Source organism: Prosopis cineraria, unplaced genomic scaffold (assembly GCF_029017545.1).
Source record: "Prosopis cineraria cultivar Desert tree isolate PC_DT_omini unplaced genomic scaffold, ASM2901754v1 PC13, whole genome shotgun sequence".
Taxonomy (NCBI): Eukaryota; Viridiplantae; Streptophyta; class Magnoliopsida; order Fabales; family Fabaceae; genus Prosopis; species Prosopis cineraria.
In genome coordinates, this window is record NW_026555344.1 from 26,539,204 (window position 1) to 26,565,152 (window position 25,949).

Consider the following 25,949-nt stretch of genomic DNA (forward strand, 5'->3'; position numbering starts at 1 on the left):
ATAAATAAATGACACAGTTGAAGCAACAAATAAGAATATTAAGAAAATAATTAGCAAGATGACTGTAACTTATAAAATTGGCATGAAATGCTTCTTTACGCATTACATGGGTATCAAACTACCACACGTGCCTTAACTAGGGCAACCCTTTATTCTTTAGTTTACAATATGGAAGCTGTCACTCCAATTGAGGTAGAAATCCCTTCTTTATAGGTATTGGTTGAAGCAAACTTGGATAAAGGTGAATGTATAAGCACTAATTTGAATAACTGAACATAATTGATGAAAAAAGACTTATCACAATGTGTCACGAGTAGCTTTATCAATCAAGGATGGCAAGATCTTTTAACAAAAAGTTACAACCTCAAAAGTTTAAAGAAGGAGATCTAGTTCTTAAAAAATATTACTGAACTAAGAAGATTATCAAGGTAAATGGGCTTTAAACTATGAAAGTCTATATGTTGTTAAGCATGCTTTCTCAGGCAGTGCACTAATCTTAACAAACATAGAAGGCCAAGAATTACTAAGGCCTACTAATACAGATACGTTAGGATATATTATGCTTAAAGAAAAGGCTCGCTAGGTCAAAACCCAAAAGGGTGGCCTAGGTAAAAGTTAGGGGAAAAAAAGAGAGCTCATTAGGTTAAAAACTCAAAAGGGAAGCCTAAGCAAAAAGTAAAGGAGAAAAAAACTCGTTAGGTTGAAAACCTAAAAGGGCGATCTAGGTAAAAGTTAGAGAGGAAAAAAAATAAGAGCTCATTAGGTTGAAAACTTGAAAGGAAAACTTAGGCAAAAGTTAGAGCATAATAAACAAGAAGAGGAGGCTCGCTAGGTTAAAAACCTAAGAGGGTGGCCTAGGCAAAAGTTAGAGTGAAAAAACAGGAGCTTGTTAGGTTGAAAACCTAAAAAGGTGGCCTAGGCAAAAAAAATTAGAGCGGAAAAAGAGCTCGCTAGGTTGAAAATTGAAAAGGGCACCCTATGCAAAAGTTAGAGCACTAAGAAGATAGGTTGAAAATTTAAAAGGGCAACCTAGAGTAAATTAGAGGTCCAAAGACTATTAGATCGACAGCATTACCCCTCATTGTGACCATCCGGGCAATGTTTCCTTTGAAATAACTCAGTCATCACTAGTGCATATTTTTGGCAATATAATAAGGCACCCAAAGGATTATACAAGTAAGGAGTAAAGGACATTTTATCAGCATTGCAAATCTTTCATTATTATGCAACTAAAATTTCCCCTACAGTTGTCTAATCCTTTCTTCATAATTTTGCATATGTTCACATTATGATCTATTAGGGTCATTTCTTTTAAATGAATCCCTCTCTTTGTTGATTATTTGTTGCCTCTTTTTTTGAGTGGCATAATAAATTTGACACTTTAAGTTTGTATAAGAGCATATCATTAATAAATGAGTAACTTTTTATCTTGATAAATGCTCATGGTATTACACATGGTATACTCTACTCCTAATTAACCAATACAATTTTAGGGGCATTAGTAGTATTCACACTTAAAGATAGATTTCAAAGTTAAAAGGCTAATCAGATTTAACGTACATTAGGGGATCATGAGCAATAACACCTATAACAATTAGTATAACTAAAAAGAAGTCTTAATCAATCATGGGGTTTGGTTAGGTATTTATCAAAGAGGACAATGTTGCATATCAGGTTTTTCCTTTTCTTTCTTTCTTTCTTTCCTTTCTCTTTTTTTCTTTTAATTTTTTATTCGCTTGTCACCTTTCTTACTTTATCGTCACCACCATCATCTTCATCATCACCACTACCACCACCACCATCACCGTTGTCATCATCTTTATCAACATCATCATCATTGTCACTACCATCAATACCCTTTTTAAAGCCTGCAACGGCGGGCACCCTGAAGCCCAATAACAGCTGGCACCCCTTTTAAAGCCCTATAACGACAGGCACCCTGAAGCCTAATAACAGCTGGCACCCCTTTCAAAGCCTTGTAATAGCAAGCACCCCTTTTAAAGCCCATTAAATGTTGGCACTCCTTTCAAAGCCTTGTAACAGCAAGCAACCTAAAGCCTAGTAATAGCTGGCACCCCTTTCAAAGCCCTATAACGGTAGCACCTTGAAGCTCAATAATGGCTAGCACCCCTTTCAAAGCCTTATAATGACAAGCACCCCGAATCCTCTTAATGGCTGGAACCCCTTTCAATGTGCTATAACGGCTGGCACTTCGAAGCCCATTAATGGCTGGCACCCCTTTCAAAGACCTGTAATGACAGACATCTCTTTTAAGGCCCTGTAATGATAAACACCCTAAAGCCCAATAATGGTTGGTACTCATTTTAAAGTACTATAATGGTAGGCACCTCGAAGCCTAGTAACGACTGGCACCCCTTTTAAAGCCTTGTAATGGTAGGCACCTTAAAGATCACAACTGGTAGGCATCCACCAAAGCCCTATGAATATAAGCACATCACCAAAAAAATTTCCTTCCTTTTTCTTTTTCACTTTCTTTCATCCACCTTTCTTCCTAAGAACTAAGTGAAGAGGGGCATGAACATGACATTTTGTTCAGACCTCTTTCAATCCTTATGATAGCATAAGGGAATTTCTTATTTTCACTTGTAATAACTTGTCTTGGCTTTGTACTTTTGGCCGAACAAAAATACGTCTTCTTATCTTCACTTTCTTCTTAGGTGAGAATCTTAGAAAAACACATTCACAACTCTTGCTTATGAAATAAGTAAAGAGGGGGAACAGTGAACACCATATTTTGTCCGGGCTTTCAAATATAAACTAGAAATAAAAGCCCAATAAAATTAAGTAAGCTAAAAAAGAGGGAAATAGGGTTTTATGAAAAACAATTAAAAAATAAAATAATATATTCATAATTTAAAAATATTTTTTAAATTTTTATTGACTCTCAAATCCCCTCATTTTTTTACTATCAAATTGATCACCTTTAATGCAAATTTGAAATATGAAATTATGTAGAAAAGTCAAAATAAAAAATTACATTATTTTGCTTGATATGTCATTAAGTGAGAAAACCTTAATTAGTGCCTATAAAAGAGATAGCAAAACAGAAAGGAGGGGATGAAAAAAATTGAAAAGAAGAAACTAGGAGAGAGGACGAAAGAAAGAGGTGAAAAAGCACTCAAAATTCATTGTCATTCCAGTGCAAGGATTTTAGGAGTTAATCATCATATGTTTGCTTGGGTAATACACTCTCTTGGTGATGTCATGCTTTATTTGATCATATTCTACCTGTGCACAGTGCGTTCCTTTATTCCTTCAATTGATATCACTCACAATTTTTTGGCTTGCTTTTTTTAACTTGTGCATTCCTTTACCCATAATAATTATTTGCTTTTGGCTTGATGGAATCATCAACAATTCAAAGTTTTTCACATCACTATCTATTCCCTTTCTTGCTTTAGTTCATATGATTGATCTTAGTATGGCTGTCTAATCTTGTTTAAGCATGCGGTATGTGGGTTATCAAGGTAATTATTTGGTGATAATTTATTATGTGGCAGAATGAGTTTGTTAATAATTTATTTATATTAATCTTTATTTTAGACTAGATAATCATTCACTTTTATTTTTTTAAAAAGAAAAGAAAAGAAATGAATCTCAATGATAACACATTTTTCTAAACCTTAAAAAAAAACAAAGAGATTTATGAGTGATACTAAATCACTGTGAATATTTGATGTATCGTGAGTGATACAAAATCACTGCAATTGTCAAATGTCAAGAAAATCCTCTTTGTATATTATTTCAAAATAATAAGATTTATTAACATACTTTGAAGCTAGTCCATGGGTGATATTAAATCACTATAGATCCCCAAAAATATTAAATAAGATATCGTAAGTGACACTAAGTTATCGTAGGTATCAATTTTTACACTAAAAGTTCATAATTAAATTATTTTATAGGAATTTCATTTTGAAAATCCTTTTAAAGTTTGCCATGAGTGATACTAAATTATCATGTGTACCTAGAGTGTTAACTAGTAGACTATGAATGATATTAAATCACCATAAGTTCCAATACTGGTTATATTCCCTGCTCATGTGCATTATTAAAAATAATAAAATTTTAATATACTTTAGGTTATGCCATGAGTGATTCTAAATCACTGTGGATCCTTTAAAATATCAAATAGGATATTGTGAATGACACTAAGTCATCATAGGCAAAAAATAATAATAATAAAATTGTTGGCAATTTTTAGGATACGCTATGAATGATACTAAGTTACCATAGATTTTTAAAAATCTCAAATGAAATATTGTGAATGACACTAAGTCATCATGGGTATCATATTTTGTATGAAAATTTCAAAATTAAATTATTTATAGATAACTCACTTTAAAAAATTTATTTTATATTTTGCCATGAGTAATACTAAATTACCACGTACACTTAGAGTGTCAAGTAGCGGACTGTGAGTGATACTAAATCACCGCATGTTCAATACTGGTTATTTTCCTTTTACCCAAAGATTCTTCCTTATTTGTTATTTAAAAGTGAATATAATTATATAACACAAAATAAAATTCTCTTCAAAAAAATAAATTAATAAAAATTAAAAGAAAATTTAAATAATAATATTTTGAACTACGTAAGCTTTGATCCCCATTACAAGATACGTAAGCTCTAGGCTTTGATCCTAGGTCAAGTCCTCTCAAGTAAATAAATAATTTATTTTTCTTTATTTTTTATCTTTATTTTTCATGTGGAATAAAGTGTAATTAACATATTATTAAAATGCCAATTAATTTTACAAATCAACTTAAGGTAATCATTCTTATGAATGAGTGTCGTGGGGTGCCTAACACCTTCCTCACATAGAATTGATACCCAAACCGTTTTTGTAGACCATTATTTTCCATTATATAGTTTTTCAAGGTATTTTAAAACTTTTGGTGACGATTTCTACATTTTATCAACCTTCCCTTTCTGGGAAAGGCAAGATTTGGGTAGGACAATATATGTTAAATGTTTTCATTTGATTTAAATTATATTTGGAAAATATATAAAAAAAATTGTTAGTTTGAATAATGGACCATTGAAATCCATGCTTAACACACACACACACATGCGCGCACGTACACATGTGTGTGTGTGTGTTTTTTTTTTTTTTTCATACATGTAAAATTTTATTAATTTACATGGCATGAAATTATTTTAATTGCTTATGAAAATTTTTAAAATTTCACACGACAAATAAACTAAAGGCCATAAAGGTTGATATAATGATTAAACCATACCACCCCATGTTAATTCATTTTAAAATATATTTGTGATTTAAAAGATTGAAAAAAGAAATTCAAGATTCAATTACGTAAGGCTAAAACACCAACATGTATGGTGTCATACTCAACAGGCCATAGAAAACCTATTCTTGCAAACACCTTTCACAAATATATCAAAACAATCAGCACAAAATGTAGACATTAACAAGTTTTTAGGATTAGTAAGTAAGCACGATGATAAATTTTCAAATGCCTAGAAGCTTGAAAGTTAGTTAAACTATATTCTTTGATCACTAAGGCACACAAGATCATATCCAATCTCATAGGTACTTGGATAGTGATCCATAAGAACTTGGAAAAGAAAATAATAATAATAATAATAATAATAATAATAATAATAATAATAATAATAATAATAATAATTGATGATGATGATGATGATATGATTCAAATCAACAATATTTATCTAAAACTTTAGAACCAGAGAGCATGCTCTTATATTCACCAATATATTTTTTTAGGAATCTTAATTTGAATATCTCTCTCACAATGCAAGCAATATCATCATGAAATCAGATTTTTTTTAGAAAGGAGAAAACAATAAGACTTCAACAAAAATTCATCTTTTAAAACTTAAATGCCTTTGAACATACATGAGTGACTAAAGTAGAACAAGTATCCCAACAACATAGGCACATACACCAAAAATCAAAACAAAGAGCATCCTGCGCCAAAGTCCCCATCTTGATTTTGTTCCACCTTCCTTGTTAGCTTGATTTTGTTCCTCTTTTATGAGTGCTTCGATTGTTTTTCACCGGCTCTTCATGTTCTTCGTTCTTCCTCTTTTCTCCATCTCCTCTGTTCTGTTTGCCCTTTGTCCCCCTCCAAAAAACCTCTCTCAATCTCCCCCAAAGCTTCGATCACCTCCCCCCTTTATATAGAAGATGAATACTATACTTGGATTACACAAATTTGCGAACTCTAACTTGACTTCTCCTTCATCACACGGCATCGTCTCTCATCTGATAAGCCACTTCTGACCTCTGCTACTTCCTATTTTTGAGAACATTTCGTCTAAATCCATTGAAGAAGATACAAGGTATTCCTTTTCCATGTCTTTGCATGAGAGATCAGCAAACAAAAGATGTTTTTCCTCTTCCCCATGTCTACAACTGCTTAGCCATTCAAAGACTAGAAGAGCCGTGGGTTCACCACTGAAGCTTGGGATTTTGGAGCACCTGTGTGCATCTGAACAGTTTTAACCTTTCATATGTATTTTTATTTTATTTTATTATTCAATCTACTTTTAGGATATATTGTTTAAAGTATTTTTTGAAAATTTTTTAAAGAGAAGGATTATCTTTTATTATATATATTTATATAAAACGTAAAAGGAAAGAATTTTTTTAATTAATTTATTTTAAAATTTTGTTAGATTATTTTTAACTACCATTTTTAAATTTTAATTTTAAAAAGAAAGATTATCTAGAATAGAAAATATTTTCTTAATCTTAGATTTTCTTGCTTATTAAAATTTAAGACAAAAGAATATTTTTTTCATTTTTAAATTTTCAAAACAATTGTTCTAACTAACTAAAAGAAATAGAATCCTAGTCAATATAAAATTATCTAAGATAAAATAAAATCAATCTCTATTTAATTTTTTTATCTTTTTATTTTTTATATATTATTAAAATTTTATTTTTTGATTAAATTTATTATTATTATTATATTTTAAAAGGCACAAACAAAATATAGTGTTCACATTAACAATATGATTTTTAAAGTGAAACTATTTTAATATAAAAAATACATGTTTAATAGTTAGTTACTGCTGATTAGATTGCAAAAATACCTCACCTATGAAATGTTTTTTATTCTACCCTTTTTTAAAAAACGTAATTTATAAGTTTATTTTTTTCCTAAAAATATTAAATTGAGTCACCAAAATATATGTAATAAAATTAATTTCCTTTTATGTCATTATACATTCAAACAGTATTTTTAAAATATAATTGTGATAATTTAAAGTTTAATAACAAAAAATTTATATTCTTTTTTTTCATTATACATCTAAACTAATTCTTCAATTATATCACGTAAACTAATTTTTATTTTAGATTCGTTAATTCTACTTTTTTGAAATAAAATTGTAACCCATATCAATTAAATATTTTTTAATTTATGAAGTTTAGATTTTCATAATTGAATATTTTGAATTTTATCATTCAATTCTATCTATTTAAAAATTATTATAAATATAATGTTATGGATATGTATAACTCATCACTCTTTGGATTTTTTTATTCTTACTATCTTGATGAATGGAGTAGAAGGAGTTTCTTGTTGTTAATAACCTATAACCTTCATAGGCTACACTGTGATATGCCTCTTTATAGTTTTGCAACATTAGGATGAGATTTGAATGGTTGGATGTCTATAAATAGAGGTCATTATCAAGGCATATGCACTCAAGTAAATAAGTTATTAGATGTATAAGAATATGTGAAATGTATGTATCTTAGCCCAAGATTGCTGTTATTGTGATTAAATGAGTATGCTTGGCCAAGATACAATTACAAGTGATATATTTAAAATGATTTATTCATCAAAATGACCAAATCAATATGCGTATTGAGTTTTATCCACCCCTTTATGCTATTATGAAATAGGGCTTTAGTGATCATTCTAAGTATCAATGCTTAATTGTGTGATATGATTGGCTTATCATATTGTGTGTAGTCTATTTGAGATTATTAAAGTGATTCCAAGGCCAATAGCATTTGGTAGTGTGGTATGGACACCTTTTGAAAGTGTTTTGAGGTAAAAATGAATCATTTTTTGTTTGAGTGTCCATCTTTTTAACGGATGATTATTTGAGTGAGACCGATGGCCTTAGCTAGAGGGATAAAAGAGTTTCGTGTAGACACTTAAACTGTTCAAATCGAACGTTGGATGGCAAAATGGCATGCTCTGAAATTTTAGAGTGTTGTCATAACAGTAAGTATGCGTCGTGGTGCAAATACCTTCTAAGGGACTCGTCCCTATGTGCCATCTACCACAGCAAATATGGTTTGTACCACAGCAAATGAATCAAATTTTTAGAAAATGTCCATTTGCATCAGCTTGTTTGAAGTGCCGTTTGTTTTCCATACTTCCTATAATGGGTGTCCTAAATTAAGACTTAGATCAATACACTAACTAATCAAGAACTAACTTAAAAGGATTATCCTATAAGAGATTACCTAAACAAATTCTTAATATATATTTTCACAAACAATTCAAAACAAAGGGATCCCAAGTCTTTAAAATATTTCAAGAACTTATATCATTCAATTAAATATATGCAGAAGCATGATAAAGAAAACACATCTCAACATGGGAGAAAAGCTTCCCCCTTTATTTTCTCTCTATACCTTACTCCATAATATATATATACTTACAACATAATACTTGTCCACTCAAATCCTTCCATAACTGGCAGTGAGGGGTTAAGATCTCAATTATATTTATCACAGCGATTATTACCTAGTCATCGTACTCTATATATCATCTATTTATCAATAGTTCATCATATGTATAAATTTTCCTTTTCATTCACATATAATTAATATCAACTACTCACCTTTGGATATAAAAAATATAAGGGGAGACCATAACAACATTCAAATTCTCAAATTAAGCAAATAATAACTATTTTCATTTGCATAAATATTTTGGCCCATTAATATAAACACAAGCATCAAACCAACTTCGTAAGGGCCTAAAATACTTTTCACCCAATACAAAACTTATAATGCAAGTGAATCAAGAATATATTATCCTAGTTGGTAATATCGTTAACTAAGTATACATATCAAAATTAAAAAAAAAAAAGAAAGGCCTATAGAAATGATTATTATCACTTGGCCTAATACTCCTTTCCTCTGTTCTTCCCAAATAAGCTAGCTCTTGTAATATGTTAAAAGAGAAGGGTGAGTACAACCACTCAGTAACTAAAGTTCATCTAAGTTATACAAATGCATGATAATTAATCATGAATGCAAGTGACTAATAAATTCATCAAGATAACCCTGTAGACAATCATATCAAGAACATGTTAATCATATTAACGTCTAACTCATGTGACTAATCTCAAGAATAAAATTGTGTATAAAATTGGCACGATTGCCCACAAGTACTAACTGTTCGTACAAAATTGGCATAAATGGTCACATATACATTATTTACATATTTACCACATGTTCTCATTTCCACAATTACAATCATATTCTCAAGCATAACCATCAATCACTCAAATGGCATGATGATGATGATATGCATGATCAATCTCTTCCTTATATCCCCCTTTATTTCCTCTGACATGAAATCTGTGGGCTAACAACTAAAAGGGATCGCCCATGTGGTGAGACTGCCCAAAACCTTAATCATATCATTAGGGGCTACCGGGTCAGGGTTACCTTATTCACTTATGAACACGGTTTCCCCCAAATCACACACTATGAGATGTCATACCCAAGACTAGCTCTACCTAAAACTCCAAGTAGGCCAGTAGGGTTAAGTCCCTTAATGGGAACAATGCTACAATACCCTACAAGGTAAGTAGCGGCTATAACCCCTAGAATTATCGATTAATAGCCAATTATTATATGGATTTTGCATAACCGTTAGCTCATTCACTAAGGCAAAATCTCACCATATGATCATGCTAATGAAAAAATGCATTTCAAAAACTTATATATATAATTCACAATTATCCCACATGCTCATCAACTTTCTTGCTTAACAAGCCTCAAGACTCATTATATTGCAATTATGCCTCTTGCATCAATTTTTATATTATCACATAAATCATATTAGTTCATATAAAACTCTACATGCTCAAATACAATTTATCACTATACATAATTCATAATTTATAATCAAGAGTATGCACATCAACACTAACCCTCAAACTCATTACTTAAATCATGTCACAATTAACAAGTTCGTAAATTATAGGATCTCAACAAAACCACAATATGTATTACAAACAACAATTCAAGATTCGGATATATATATACACATATTTATTTGTTTTACAAACATAAATAATTAATTAACATACAAGTGCATAAAATAGATTTCTCCTGATTAACTCAACCTCTAAGAAGTCAAAGCTTACCCCTCAAGTTACAACACTTCCAAATCTTTCCAAAACTTGAATGGTGTCAAAAGAAAATTAATCTTCAATTAATTATATCCCAATGTATGAATAATATTATTAATACAATTTTCACTCATATTCCAACACTTAAGTATTTATTTTATTTCATTTCATTTTTTAAGACTTTAATCTTAACCTCTTGAGTTTTAAAATTTAATTGCATGTATTTAAACCTATTTACTTAGTTCAATAGCCTCCTTTACAATAATTTTATTAAAGTTTGGCTAAAATTATTATTCAAATAATTTTTTTAATATCAAAATTTTCCTTTTTATTTCAAAAATTCACACTTAAAAATACCCAAAAATTGCAAACTTGATCTCAAGTCTAGAATTATTATTCTATAGCCATAATAATTTATTTCTCATCCCAAATAATCATCTAAACGTTAATAAATCAATTTATATTTTTAGATTTAACTAAAAATCTATCTATAGATATCTAACGATAAACTTAAAGGCCTCAAATTCTGATTCTATCAACAAAATAATACTCTAAAATAGTTATTATACTACCAACAACCTCAATAATCAAATTTACTCATTAAAAATTCATCCATCTTTCAAACCCTAGGTTTTTTTTTCAAAATCTCAAAATCTACAACTCAAAAAAAAATATGACTAAAAAAAATGCTTAAAACACTTATTTAGTTTTCGAATACTTGAAATCTCATTCAAAATATCTTATTATTAAGCTCTACCTCTTTAATTAGTCCCGTCGCCAGTGTCTCGCACTTGGTCTCTCCCTTTTCGTGCATGCAAAAGTGAGAAGGAAAAGGGAAGGGGAATGAAGAAAAGATTTGGGATTGTGTTGCTTAAAAAAAATAGCAATGGGACCCACACATATTTCTTTCATTCTCACTATTACTACTACTACTACTAATAATAATAATAATAATAATAATAATAATAATAATATACACCAAACACACGCATGAAAATTTTTGCCCTTCCCCTTTAGTTTTTTTTTTTGTTAATATAATATTCCTTTTCCTTCTTCCTCCTTTATTCTTTTTTTGTTTGTTTTTAATATCAAACACACACATACACACACACACACATAAAAAAAATAAACCATCCTCATTCCCCTTCTTATTTAATTTTATTTTATATTTCTTTTCCTTTTAATAATAATAATGATAATAATAATATTTCTATTTTCTAAAAAAAATCATAACTCAGGATTTGAATTTTATTTTAGATTAGATTCAAATAATAATCTCCTAACTAAAATTATTTGTATCTAAATATTTCTCCAAAATTACTCATTTGCCCTTGATTAACTTAATTAATCTTAGGTTAAATTTTGGATTGGGATCCTCTAGAATGTGATCCCTCAGAGAAATTCTTCTTACTGCTTCCTCCACCTCTACTATAACCTTTTGAGAATCCCAAGCTACAACTTGACTTCTTACTCACACCCCCAGCAGGGCCCATAAAAAAGAAATACCAGCCTTGGTCATCTTGTCGGTTATCATCATTCATCTGGCTTCTTCTAGCAACAGCACTAAACTTGTTACACATTACTTCAAATGAATCAATATCGTGAGCTGTCAGTTGCCTGCTATACTCAAGCCTCATCTTGTCTAGGAACTACTCACACTTCCATTCTTCATCAGCATTACTCTTCAAGTATAAGGAATATTTAGAGAGCTCATTGAATTTGTCTATGAACTCCTCAACATCCATATTGCCTTATCTCAAGTTGTGGAACTCAGCTTCTTTTGCTGCCCTGACAGTTAGCGAGAAGTAATAGGCAAAGGACCTCTTCTTAAATTGCTCCCAGGTCAATTCAAATCCATCAATAGGCTTAACACTTTCCTACCATTGTTTAGCTGCATCTTTAAGCTTGAAAGTAGCCAATCAAACCCGCTATTCATTAATGCAGGTTATCACAGAAAAAATGGACTCTAATTTATCAATCCATTTCTCCCTAGCTCGGTCTACCATAGAACTCTCAAATGATGGCGGGCTCAATCTTGCAAACCTCTTGAAGGCATCTCTTTGCCCTCATTTTTGCTTTTTCTCTGCCTCATAGAGTTGCTTTGATTACTTTGTTCAAAACCCTTAAAGGACTCTTCCTCTTGTTGATTGTTGACTTCTAAGTTTACTTCCTTTTACTTCTTCTCGAGGTTACTAATAGCCTTCACAACAACTTTGCTATTTCCCTCAGCAACCTTTCCCAATATAACTTGATCATATACATCCATCCTCTTTTGGATGTCCCTTAGTATTGAAGTAAGGAGTGTCATATCATTGTTATTACCAGTCACAAGAATAACTTGAACTGGAGCTTGAGTAGAAGGTCGTGCTTAATTCAAGACTTGAACTTGCTCAATCAGGTTCGATAACTCTAGCACCACTTGTCCTTGTTAGACTTGAGCTGGTGCTGTTTCATCTTCTACCACCACCTAATCCTCTAGTCTTGGTGGAATTGTTGAATTATTAGCGACAGTGTTCTTGGTTTACACCATATTCTCCCCTCCTAAGGATAAAAGTAATACCACAAATTAAAAACAATTAGTGCTAACCCACAGAGGAAAAGAATATGTGTATAATGATAATTGCTAACTCTATGTACAAATGCAAGCACAAAATAAGTCCACAATCATATAACTAGTCACACACTAACCACAGTCCAATTCTCGAAGCTCAAGAACCTAATATCAATTTGTAACATCTTAAAATTTAACCCAAGATTAATTAAATTAATCAAAGGCAAATGAATAATTTTGGAAGAATATTTAGATATAAATAATTTTAGTTAGGAGATTGTTATTTGGATCTAATCTAGAATAAAATCTAAATACTAAGTTATGATCTTTTTTAAAAAATAGAAATATTAATATAATCATTATTATCATTATTATTATATTAAAAAGAAAAGAATATAAAAAAAATAAAATAAGAAAGGGAATGGGGACGGTTATTTTTTGTTTGTGTGTGGGTGTGTGTGATATTAAAAAAAACAAGAAGAAGAAAGAAGGAGAAAGAAGGAAAAGGAATATTATATTAAAAAAACCTGAAGGAGAGGGGCAAAAATTGTAGTGCGTGTGTTTGGTGTGTATTATTATTATATTAATAGTGAGAATGAAAGAAAGACATGTGGGCTCCACTGCTTTTTAAAAAAAAAAAAAAGGCAACACCAATCCCAAATCTTTTCTTCATTTTCCTTCCCTTTTCCTTTTCACTTCTGCATGCGCGAACAAGGAGAGACCAAGTATGAGACGCCAGTGAAAAGACTGATTAAAAAGGTAGAGTTTTATAATAAGATATTTTAGATGAGATTTTAAGTATTCTAAAACTAGGCAATTGTTTTAATTTCTTAGTCATATTTTCCCTTGAGTTGCAAATTTTGAGATTTTGAAAAAAAAAAAATAAGGGTTTGAAAGAGGGATGAATTTTTGATGAGTAAATTTGATTGTTGAGGTTGTTAGTAGTATAATAAATATTCTAGAGTATTATTTTGTTGATAGAATTGAAATTTGAGGCCTTTGAGTTTATCCCTAGATCTCTATAGGTAAATTTTTGATTAAATCTAAATATAAATTGATTTGTTGATGTTTGAATGATTAGTTGGGATGAGAAATAAATTATTATGACTACAAAATAATGATTCTAGACTTGAGATCAAATTTACAATTTTTAGGTATTTTTAAGTGCGAATTTTTGAAATAAAAAGAAAAATTTTGATATTAAAAAATTATTTGAATAATAAATTTAACCAAATTTTAATGAAATTGTTGTGAAAGAAGCTATTGAACTAAATAGATAGGTTCAAATACATGAAATTAAATTTTGAAACTTTAGTCCTAAAAAAATGAAATAAAATAAAATAAAAATTTAGGTGTTGGAATATGAGTGAAAATTGTGTTAATAATATTATTGACATATTAAAAAAATAATTAATTATAGATTAATTTTCTTTTGACAATATTCAAGTTTTGGAAAGCTTTAAAAGTATTGTGATTTAGGGGCAACCTTTGAGGGGAGAAATCTATTTTATGCACTTGTATGTTATCAATTATTTATATTTGTAAAACAAATGATATATATATATATATCCAAATCTTGAATTGTTATTTGTAATGCATATTGTGGCTTTGTTGAGATCCTATAATTTGCGAACTTATTAATTGTGATATGATTTGAGTAATGAGATTGAAGGTTAGTGTTGATGTGCATACTCTTGATTATAAATTATGAATTATGCATAGTGATGAATTGTATATGAGCATGTTGATGTTTATATGATACTAATGTGATTTATGTGATAATATAAAATTGATGCAAGAGGCATGATTGAAATATAATGATTCTTGATGCTTGTTGAGCAACAAAGTTGATGAGCATGTAGGATAATTGTGAACTATATATATAAATTTTTAAAATGCATTTTCTCATAAGCATGATCATATGGCAGGAGTTCCCCTTAGTGAAGGAGCTAGTAGTTGTGTAAAATTCATATGATACTTAGCTATTAACCGATAATCCTAAGGGTTATAGCCGTTATTTACCTTGTAAGGTATTGTAACATTGTTCCCATTAAGAGACTTGACCCTACTGGCCTACCTGAAATTTTAGGTAGAGCTAATCTTGGGTATGATACCCCATAGTGTTTGATTTGGGGAAAACCATGTTTATAAGTGAATGAGGTAACCCTGACCGGTAGCCCCTCACGATATAATTAAGGGCTTGGGTAGTCTCACCATATGAATGATCCCTTTCGATTGTTGGCTCACAGATTTCATGTCAAAGGAAATAAGGAAAAATACAATGAAGAAATTAATCATGCATATTGTTATCATCATGCCATTTGAGTGATTGATAGCTATGTTTGAGAATATGATTATAATTGTAGAAATGAGAACATGTGGTAAACATGTGAATAATGTATATGTGGCAATTTGTGCCAATTTTGTACAAACAGTTAATATTTGTGTGCAATCGTGCCAATTTGTACTCAATTTTATTCTTGAGATTATTCATATGAGTTAGACGTTTATGTGATTAACATGTTCTTGATATGATTGTCTACATGGTTATCTTGATGAATTTATTAGTCACTTGCATTCATGATTAATTATCATGCATTTGTATAACTCAGATGTACCTTAGTTACTGAGTGATTGTACTCACCCATCTCTTTTAACATATTACAGAGCTAGCTCATTTGGGAAGAATAGAGGAAAAGAGCATTAGCCCAAGTGATAATAATCACTTCTGTATGCCTTTCTCTTTTTATTTTGATGTGTTTTTAGTTTACAATATTGCCAACTAGAAAAATATATTCTTAATCCACTTGCATTATGGGTTTTGTGTTGGGTGAAAATGTATTCTGAGCCCTTGGGAATGTGGTTTGATGCTTATGTTTATATTAATGGGTCAAAATATTTATGCAAGTGAAAATAATTATTATCTGCTTAATTTGATAACTTGAATATTGTTATGGTCTCCCCTTATGTTTTTGATATCCAAGGGTGAATAGTTGATATTAATTATATGTGAATGAAAAGGAAAATTCATGCATATGATGGACTATTGATGAATAAATTATATATGGAGTATGATCACTAGGTAATAATTATTGTGATAAATGTGATTGAGACCTTGGCCCCCCGCTGCTAGTTATAGAAGGGTTTGAGTGTCAAGTGTTATGTTGTAAATATATATATATATATATTTTTTTTTTTTTGTGGAGTAAGGCATAGAGAGAAAATAAAAGGGGAAGCTTTTCTCCCATATTGAGATGTGTTTCCTTTATCATACTTCGGCATATGTTTAATTGAATAATATGAGTTATTGAAATATTTTAAAGATTTAGAATCCATTTGTTTTGAATCGTTATGAAAATACATGTTAAGAATTTGTCTAGGTTAATCTCTTATAAAATAATCCTTTTAGGTTAGTCCTTGATTAGTTAGTGTACTGATCTAAGTCCTAATTTAGAACACCCATTACAAATTGATATCAGAGCCAGGTTTCGATCTTGGGACTTGTGGGTTATGGGCCCACCATGCTTCCATTGCACTACTCTAATTTTATGTAACAATCCTCACCCCACTCTCTCGGGGATCTTTTGAACTAGAGCCTTAACCACTCATGCAACGGGTCTAACTTTCCTTAAAGTGGTTCGAGTTTGGAAAAGCTCCAAAAGACCTCTTTAGTAGGGTGAGGAAAAACCCAAGTACTACCTTAGAGAAAGCTGGGCCCGATGCGTGGGTGGTTAAGGAGGGTGAAGTCGAGGAGTGGATTGAAAGGATAGAGACAATATTTAAGGTAGTGCCATGCTCAGAGTATTAGAAAGTGACTTTGACCTCCGTGTTGTTTGTAAAAAAGGCCAAACAATGGTGGAAGTCGGTGAGACCAATGGGTGGAGTTAAGTAGACCTGGGATGAGTTCAAAGTGAGGTTTTTCAACTTTTACTTCCCAGTGGCCTTTAAAGCAAAGAAAGAGGCTGAATTTCATGAATTCAAGTAGAGAAATCTTGATGAAGAAGCTTTTATCGTTAAGTTCAATTAGTTGTCAAAAATACTCTACTTATCTCATGGGAAATGATGACTCAAAATGAAAGGCTAAGAGACTCCTTAAAAAGATGAGGCTTGAGTACAAACAGCAGTTAGCTTTGTTTAAGATCACATCTTATGATGAGATGTGCAATAAGTTGAGAATAGCTGCAAAAAAGGGCAAAGAGGCAGAGATTGAAAAGAGAAGGGATAGTCAAGACAGATTTTCATAGTCGCTTAGCCGTACTGATGGAGTCAGTAAGAGATTTAGTTTTAGCTTTGGGGAGAAAAAGGCCATCCAGAAAGAATCAATGTCCTAAGGTTCTTTCCAAAGGAGTAGTAGGCTAAAGAACAATGCCAGTGGTGCACAACTGTCTAAGTAAGCTTCTATAATGCTTGTACCGACACTTAGCACGGCCAAAACCCCTTAGTGTTTGAAGTGTGGGAGATACTATATGGGGAAATATTGGGCTTGCTTCAAGTGTGACAAGATGAGGCACATTGCTAGATAATATGATGAGGGTAGAGTGGGTACCACATAGTAGAGATCAACTGTTCCTAGCAGGGCATTCGTGTTGTCCCAGGAGGAGGCAAGTACATCTCCAAATTTGATTAGAAGTAAAATCTTTCCATACAACTGCAATATAGATGCTTTGTTTGATTCAAGTGCTACCCATTCTTATATTTCTGATGACTGTGTGTTAAGGTTGAAATTGTTTATTACCCTACTATATGTGATTAATGTGTCTATGTCAGTGGAAATTTCTATTAAAACCTACCACACTTGTTTAAGTATTGATTTGAGATTTGAAAATAGATCAACCACCATTGATTTGATCTGCCTACCCATGATTGAGATTGATGTAGTGGTTGGTATGGACTAGTTGTCGGCAAACAATGCGACACTAGACTATGCAAGAAAGATGATATCTTTACTAATGTGCATTGCACCTACAGTGAAACTTAATCAATCAAGGTTTTTGTTTGTGATGCAAGCAGAAAAGTGCTTTTAACAAGGTTATCAAGCATATATGGTATTATTTTCCGTTCATACTGCCTATAATAGAGGAATTAAGAGGATAGTAGTAGTGAATGAATTCCCCGAAGTGTTCTCTAAAGATGTATTAGGATATAAAGCAAATATGGTGATGGTTAGGAATAAAGAAAGATATGACAGAGTTTGTTGCCAGGTGTCTCGCATGTCAAAAAGTCAAGATTAAGCACCAGAGGCTTGGTGGTGTGTTGCAACTACTAGAGATTTTAGAGTGAAAGTGGGATAGCATATCAATGGATTTTATCATTAAATTACCTAGAACTCAAGCAGGTTATGATGCAATATAGGTAATTGTGGGTCGGTTGATGAAGTCAATGTACTCCTAGCAGTAAAGATGACATATTCACTAGAGAAGTATGCCGAGGTCTATGTAAACGAGATAGTAAGGCTTCATAGGGAGCCAAAAGACATTATCTCTGATCGTGATTCGAGGTTCATATTGAACTTCTAGAGAGCATTGTAGAGAGCAATAGGCACTAGGTTAAGATTTAGCACGGCCTATCATCCACAGATAGAGGGCCAGACTAAGAGAACTATCTAAACGCTAGAGGATATGTTACAAGATTGTGCCTTAAAGTTGAGAGGTAGTTGGGATACACATCTATCATTGGTGTAGTTCACCTATAATAATAGTTTTCATTCTAGCATTGAAATAGCTCCGTATAAGGCATTATATGAAAGATGTTGATTGCCTCTGTGATAGGCAGAATTAACCAAGTGAAGTTTGTTAGACCCGAATTTGGTAGACCAAACCACCCAAAAGATCCAATTGATTAAGCACAAGTTGTTGATAATCCAGAGTCGACAAAAGAGCTACACGAATCAGCGTAGAAGACCGTTGGAATTCTGGGTGGGTGACCATGTGTTTTTTAAGGCCACACCAATGACTGGCCTAGGAAGATCGAAATTGACTCCCAAGTTTATTGGTTCCTTTGAGATTTTGGAGAAGTTAGGACCTGTAGGTTATCGGATTGCTTTACCATTGAGTTTGTCGAGTGTTCATAATATGTTTCACATGAGTCAACTCAAGAAATATCAACATAATCCTTCTCATGTTATTAAGAAGTAAGATGTAAAACTTCAAGAAAATTTAACCTATTGAGCTGAACTAGAGCAGATTGTCGATGTGAAAAAACGACAATTGAGGAATAAGACTATTTGCTTGGTTAAAGTCTTTTAAGAGACCGAGGACAAAATGAGGCAGTTATATCCCCAATTATTCTCACAAGTATGTGCTTGTGAGATTCTGAATTTTGAGGGCAAAATTCCTAAAAGGAGCAGAGAATTGTAACATGCTAAGTTTTTAAATTAAGAATTATCAGTATTTTCAAGGGTATTTTTACTCAATTTAGATAAATTATTAATTAATGATATTTATGGGAGACTAATATAGTTTTTGGATTCTTAGACAGTCTTAGAAGAAGGCCAGGTTGAAGTTCGAGCAAGCCATAACATAAAGGAAGGTTTGAATTGATAAAGGACTCATTGTGCTATGCACCACGACAGGCGTGCAAAATCTGCACTTATTAGTTCACGAAAACAAACCCGAAATCAAAAGTGGGATAAAGAAAATCACGAGGAAGCAACGAGAAACTACCAGGGTCTACTAGGGCACGATCTCTACACCATTTTGGATGTATTTAGAGCTTGAATCATCCTTGGATAAGTTCCACATTCCCTCTCCTTTCTCTTTATGCGAAAATTCTGACTTTTGGGGCTAATGGGGGCTTTGATCTCAATTTCCTTAGTTTAAATTGAACCCATTGGCTTATTTAAAATCTTAAGGAGTTATATCAAGCCTCTAACCTTAGGTTTGTAAGTTTTATGGTGATTTGAAAGTTTTGTTGAGGGTTTGGACGAACCCTAAACATAATTTAAAGATTTTGAGACAATGTGAGAAATTAGATGATAATTTTAATATGTTGGGATATTTAATAGTATGGTTAGAATGTATAAAAAGGTTGATATTGTTAGATAAGGAATTTAAGTGTTACGGATACTTAGAAACTAGTGAATTCTAAGTTTATTCAGAGTGATGATTGACAATTATCACTTTATTATGTAAATTGAGTGTTGCTCGAGTTTTATTATGCATATAAAACATGTGAAGCTAATGTTGAGCCACAATAACCCTTTTGTGTGTCAAAAGATTGAAATAATGGAATAATTTATACTATTTAATCATATTGCTCATCTGTTTATAAGTAAATATGTTAAATTTGTTACTTGAAATTTAATGACCTTGCATATTGCGAAATGTGACTTTGTGCATGAAAAATTATTTACAAACAATGAAAATGATGAAAGTTTATATAGACTGGTTCAGAAATTTGAAATGTATATGTGTTATATATGATAAGGGTGAGCATAATCATGTTAGGTGGTGGGAGTTCACTTGTAAGAAAGAGTAGTGGAAGTCCATATAATATGTATCTCCTTAATGTCTAGTGAGATACGGTGTTAGAGATTTTTTCTTTAGTGTCCATGCAAGATACAATGTTAAAGAGTGACGCTTCTTAGTATCAATAATGCAACATTAGACTAACAATACATCGATTCGTGTGTGATAAGAGGAGACCATAGTCCGAAACTAGCATAGGACACATTTGGCTGGGTGATCCTACCACAAAATGTGAGCTCAGGCTATTGTGAGTGTGCACTTAATCCAAGAGCCTAAGGTTTCAATCGAGATAATATAAAAGCTCGGATGATAGAATGATCATACTAGTTGTAAATGACTTATATTTATGAAAAGGAATTGTTAAATATGCTCAAGTGGCAATATACATTTGCTATAGAAAATGTTATGTTGTAATATATTAAAAGTATGTTTTAGTGCTTAATAACTTTACTCCCTTATAGTTGTGCACGTTAATTAATAGTAGTGAATTATTCTATTACTGAAATTTTTATCTCATCTCGTAGTAATATTTTACAAGTGAAAGCTCCAATAGGCGCAAGAAGGAGGAAGGGGCGACTATAGAATGAAAAGAATTATTATATAGCTCTTCCCTTTCCTCTCTTTTAGGTTTGTAATAAATATTGCTATAATATAATGTCAACTTAGGAACATGACACTGTTTTGTTATCACTTATATAAAAATATGTGAAGTGTACGTATCTTGGCCCAAGATTGATGTTGTTGTGATTAAATAAGTATGCTTGGCCAAAATACAATTACAAGTGATATATTTAAAATGATTTATTCATCAAAATGATCAAATCAATATATGTGTTAAGTTTTATCCACCCCTTTGTGTTGTTGTGAAGTGAGGGTTTAATAGTCATTTTAAGTATGAATATTTAATTGTGTGATATGATTGGCTTATCATGTTGTGTGCAGTCTATTTAAGATGATCAAAGTAATTCCAGGGCCAATAGCATTTGGCAGTATGGTTTGGACACATTTGAAAGTATTTTGAGGTGAAAACGAACCATTTTTTGTTTGGGTGTCCATCTTTTTAACAGATAATTATTTGAATGTGATACCGGTGCTATTAGTTAGAGAGCTCGAAGAGCTTCGTCTAGACACTTGAACTGTTCAAATTGAACATCAAATAGTGAAAGGGCATGCTTCAAAAGTTCAGAATGCTGTCATAACAATAGATGCGCGCCGCAGCACAAATGCCTTCTGGAGGACTCATTCCTCTATGCCATCCATCGCGGGGGGGTGTAACTTATGCTATGGCAGACAGGCCAAATTTTTGGAAAATGTCCATTTGTATCAGCTTGTTATAAGTGCTATTTGTTTTTCATGCTTCCGTTATCATATTTAATTAATTTTGAACTTTGGTTTAAGCCCAAACAACATATTTTAAAAAGGTTTTCCTAAGATCACATTGTTTTAAACTAATTATCTTTTAAACCCTTGAATTGTGGTAACTTATACTTGGGATTTAGCTAGCCTTGGTTATCACAACGGCATGTAAATGTGTTGTTCTAGTAATGTCAATACATGAGTTCCACAAGTCACCCCTCACAACAGCGATCAACAGCAACTCAATGAAAGGAAAGAAAGGAAATATCATGATCAATGGTTCGTCTATCAACGGCTAGAATTTCTACACTTATCCACATCGACGATAGTCAAAAATAACAAAGTGACTGCTCCCAATCTCTCATCTTATTTTCCCATCCACACGAACCCAAGTACGGCGAGGCTCAAACCTTCAAAGGTGACTTCATCAAACTTCGAAGACTACCTGCCTTCTCATTTGAGTGCGACAACCTCCGAAGACAACTATTACTCACACCTTCGAGTGCGGCAAGGGTCGCACGACTTTCTTCTCTCCTTTCTTTTTGTTATTCCTCTAATGGTAGCCTTTGAAGACGAAGCTAGAAAGCCAAAAAAAAAAAAACAAGAAGATAGAGAAGAGGACATTGCTTTGAGGGTTTTGTGTAAGTTGTGTTTTCAAATCACAAGGGAAATTATATTTTTAGTTTAAAAAAAATTGCAAGAGACCCTGAGCCTGCAATATAATATCAGAATTTTTTAAACTTAAAGTATAATAATCTAACTCTTCAAAGCCCTTAATGTGATTCTTTCAAAAACTTACATATAGGTTGAACGGTGAAGTAAAGTTCACCAAACTTCCCTATCTTTTAAGAAAAGATACGTGCAAGTACAGACAAGTCAGCTAAGGTTAGTTCATCTTAATTTCTATGTTGTCAAATTGGGCAGCTACTTTATTAAAATAGCTACATCTAGAATTTTCAATTCACATGTTTGTATCCTTTGCAGAAAGCCAATCAAACCTTATGAAATTTCTTTCATCTGAATTCATGAGGACATTCTCGAGTGACTTGTTAGCCGTACTAAAATAACTTGTAAATTTCTATTAAAACGAACCAGCTCAAGATTATATTTTTTTTCTAATGGGCTGAAAATTGTAAACGAGATTATCCAAAAAAAAATGCATGTAGCTATCTATAAATTAAATGTTTGATTTCTGACAAGCCATCATCTAACTTTACAAAAATTTACTATTTCGAATCTATTACTTAAAAATTAAATAAATATAAACTAAATTAAATAAAAAAAAAGAGTACCTGAGTTTAATCAAAGAAATTACAGTTGCGGAAATTGTCGAATAAGTAGCGAATCGGAGCATCATCACCGATAATCTGACTTCCCATTGCTTCATAATGCTTGAATCTTGAGGAAGGTACACAGAGATCTCCAAAAACTTCATATTGGAAAATTATTCAATGGAGTCGTAGGAGCCAAAAATTTTGCTGCTTACATACTGTATTGTCGTCCCACTGCAAAAGAAGAAGACCAGAAAAGAGGCGATGTGAAAGAGCAAGTGCAGCGCCGGCCAGAGGCGGCGACTGATGCACAGAGAGTCAATGAGGAAGAAGAAAGGCAACAACGCAGAGAAGCAAGAGCTAAAGAATGAAGATGATGCAGTGTGGCTGCTGCGGCTAGGCAGGGTAAGGGTTTACATTACTGATGGGTAATTGTGGAATATTGGTAAGAATGTGTGGTTATTCTAGTCACCAAATAAAGCATTAGGCTTTGCAACAATTATCGCTTATGAAAAGGAAAGCAACATCCTTCCAGCGGGCCCGTTTCAAATTATTAATTGAACCTCTTTTTTATTTTAATTTTAAGGATTAGAGTATTACTCCCCCTATTTTATAAAAGGTGAGTTGTAAGTTTGAGAGAATTGAAAATTTATATCAACTTATACAAATATGCTTGTTTATTAATATTGAATTATTAATTTATAAAAGGGAACTTGTCAAGTTCTTAAATTTTTCAAATCTTTCAATTTAACAAATAAAATTTAATAAAATGATAAGTTGATGCTGAGTTAAGGGTTTAATGAGTTAATTTTATGTTATAACAAACAAGTAATTTGAAAATAAAATTAATTACTTATTTGAACATATCATTTCACTAACACTTAGTTGTTAATTTATGTGGAAAAATAATTAGATTCTTCAATTTTTAAATATATCATTTTTCATGTGAACTAGTAAACAAATAACGTTAATAAAATGACAAGTTTAACTAAAATTTTAACAAGTTGAGATAGCCATGTTTCATGTCTCATTCTAAAAAGGAAACAAAATGAATTTTCATTTTATGTTTTTAACATCCATTGCAATATCTATATTTTGTTTGGAAACTGATTGAGAAATTCTAATAAAGAAGAAAAAAGGGGGACAAGGGGTTGGAAAAGTAAAAATTAATTAAGCAACTAACATCTATTGAAAAATATATATTTTCAAAAGTAAGAATTAATTAAGCAACTAACATATATTAAAAATATATATCTTCAAATTCTAAGCTATTGAGCATACATTTTCAAATTATTTACTCCCAAAGAAATCTAGGCCAAGCCCAAACTCAAATGGGTTTAGAGCTTTAGATCAAATACCAAAATTTTTTTTATTATTAATAAAATAAAATTAAAATTAGATAAAAAAAATTAAAAATCTTAATTTTTAAGATAAACAATAAAATTAACTAAAAAATAAAATAAAATAATATTTAATAATTTAGGTATTCAGACTAGTTTAAAAGCCTAAGTTATTAAGGTTAAACTTGACTATATAGCTTTTTTTATAAGGTTAATGAATATCTATGCATTATTATCAACTTAATGATACTAAAAGTTCTTAAAAAATATTATTATCCTTTTCTTTTAACCCTTCAAAATATTGGATGACATGTTACTTAAGTAGCCAACCAAATAGCCTCTGATGAATGCATAGGACAGAGGATGGGAGGAGAGACCTTTCTCTCTGCTGTGGTGGTGCGGTATCTACTGTTGTTTGAGTTTTGATTGTGCAGTGTGGATTAGGAGCTAGTCTTCAATTTTGACTGCTTTTTCTTTCATTTTATCATCCTTTTTGTTCTTTTTTTTCTTTTTTAATTGTAATCTAGTGTGTGGTTTTCCATTTGTTACTTGGAAGTTTGTGTGTTGGAGTTTTCTCTAGTTTTGCAAGGATGCTGCTACCCTTTATGAGGAAGGAAGTTTTGCTAACAACACTTTGTGCTCGTTTCGAATTATGAGCATATTTGAATAACATCTACTCAAACTACAGTTGAAAGGTTAAAAGCTCAACAAAAATAAAAATAATATGCTTGGTTAAATTTTTGTTTCAACTCACTTTAAAAAAGACTGTGTTATAGTGGAAGCTAAAAAAGGTGTCTTATCACGTTGAGGTTCAAGCTATCTGTCTTACTATTTGTTGTGACTTTACTTTATGCTCCTCATTCTCTCTCCTCCGTGGCAAGAAGCCATTTGTTTTCTCTTGAAAATGTTGATATTAAATTTTCTTTCATTAAATGTAATTTTTAATTAGATTGTTACTAATATTTTTTAAATCAGATCACATATGTAAGATATGATATTTAGTATATATCTATATGATAGGATTGTGTGTGTGTAAGGAAAATATTTTGTAATCTAATATTTTTATAATTTATTATTTTATTTTAACTTTTTAAAATTGAATACTTTATAATTTAGTTTACATTTTTTTAATTCTACCTTTTTAAAAATATAATTTTAAGTTAAAAAATATCAAATTAGTCATAAAAATATATACAAGAAAACTCACTATTTTTGTCATTATACATCTTAATTGAATTTTAAATTAAATTATTTAAATGAATTTCAGTTTGTCCAATTGATTTTTAAAAAAAGTATTCAAATATAAATCACACTAAAATCACATACTTTTTTCTAATTCAGTTGTAATTTTTTAATTCAAATACACACATTATATTTAATTGGCTTAAATTATTATTTGCACGCTTAAAAGCTAGTTAGGAGATAAAAAAATATGTTTGGATAAGAGTAGGTGGCAAATATGCTTTTCTTATTCAACTATAGTCAAGCCAAAAGCCGGATTTGAATATTTTATATTAGTTATGTTGAAATCTAACCGTTAGTAATATTTAATGCATTTTGGATCACC

At 31.3% G+C, this 25,949-nt stretch overlaps 1 long non-coding RNA gene across 1 annotated transcript; it reads right to left on the reverse strand.

Moving 5' to 3' along the window:
* Positions 1–11,638: 11,638 nt before the first annotated feature.
* LOC129291775 (uncharacterized) lies at positions 11,639–23,453 on the reverse strand. The gene is made up of 2 exons (XR_008588767.1): positions 23,064–23,453; positions 11,639–12,939 (listed from the first exon to the last, which is right to left on the reverse strand). It is a non-coding gene; the product is annotated as an uncharacterized LOC129291775 (long non-coding RNA).
* Between the last annotated feature and the right edge of the window lie 2,496 nt (positions 23,454–25,949).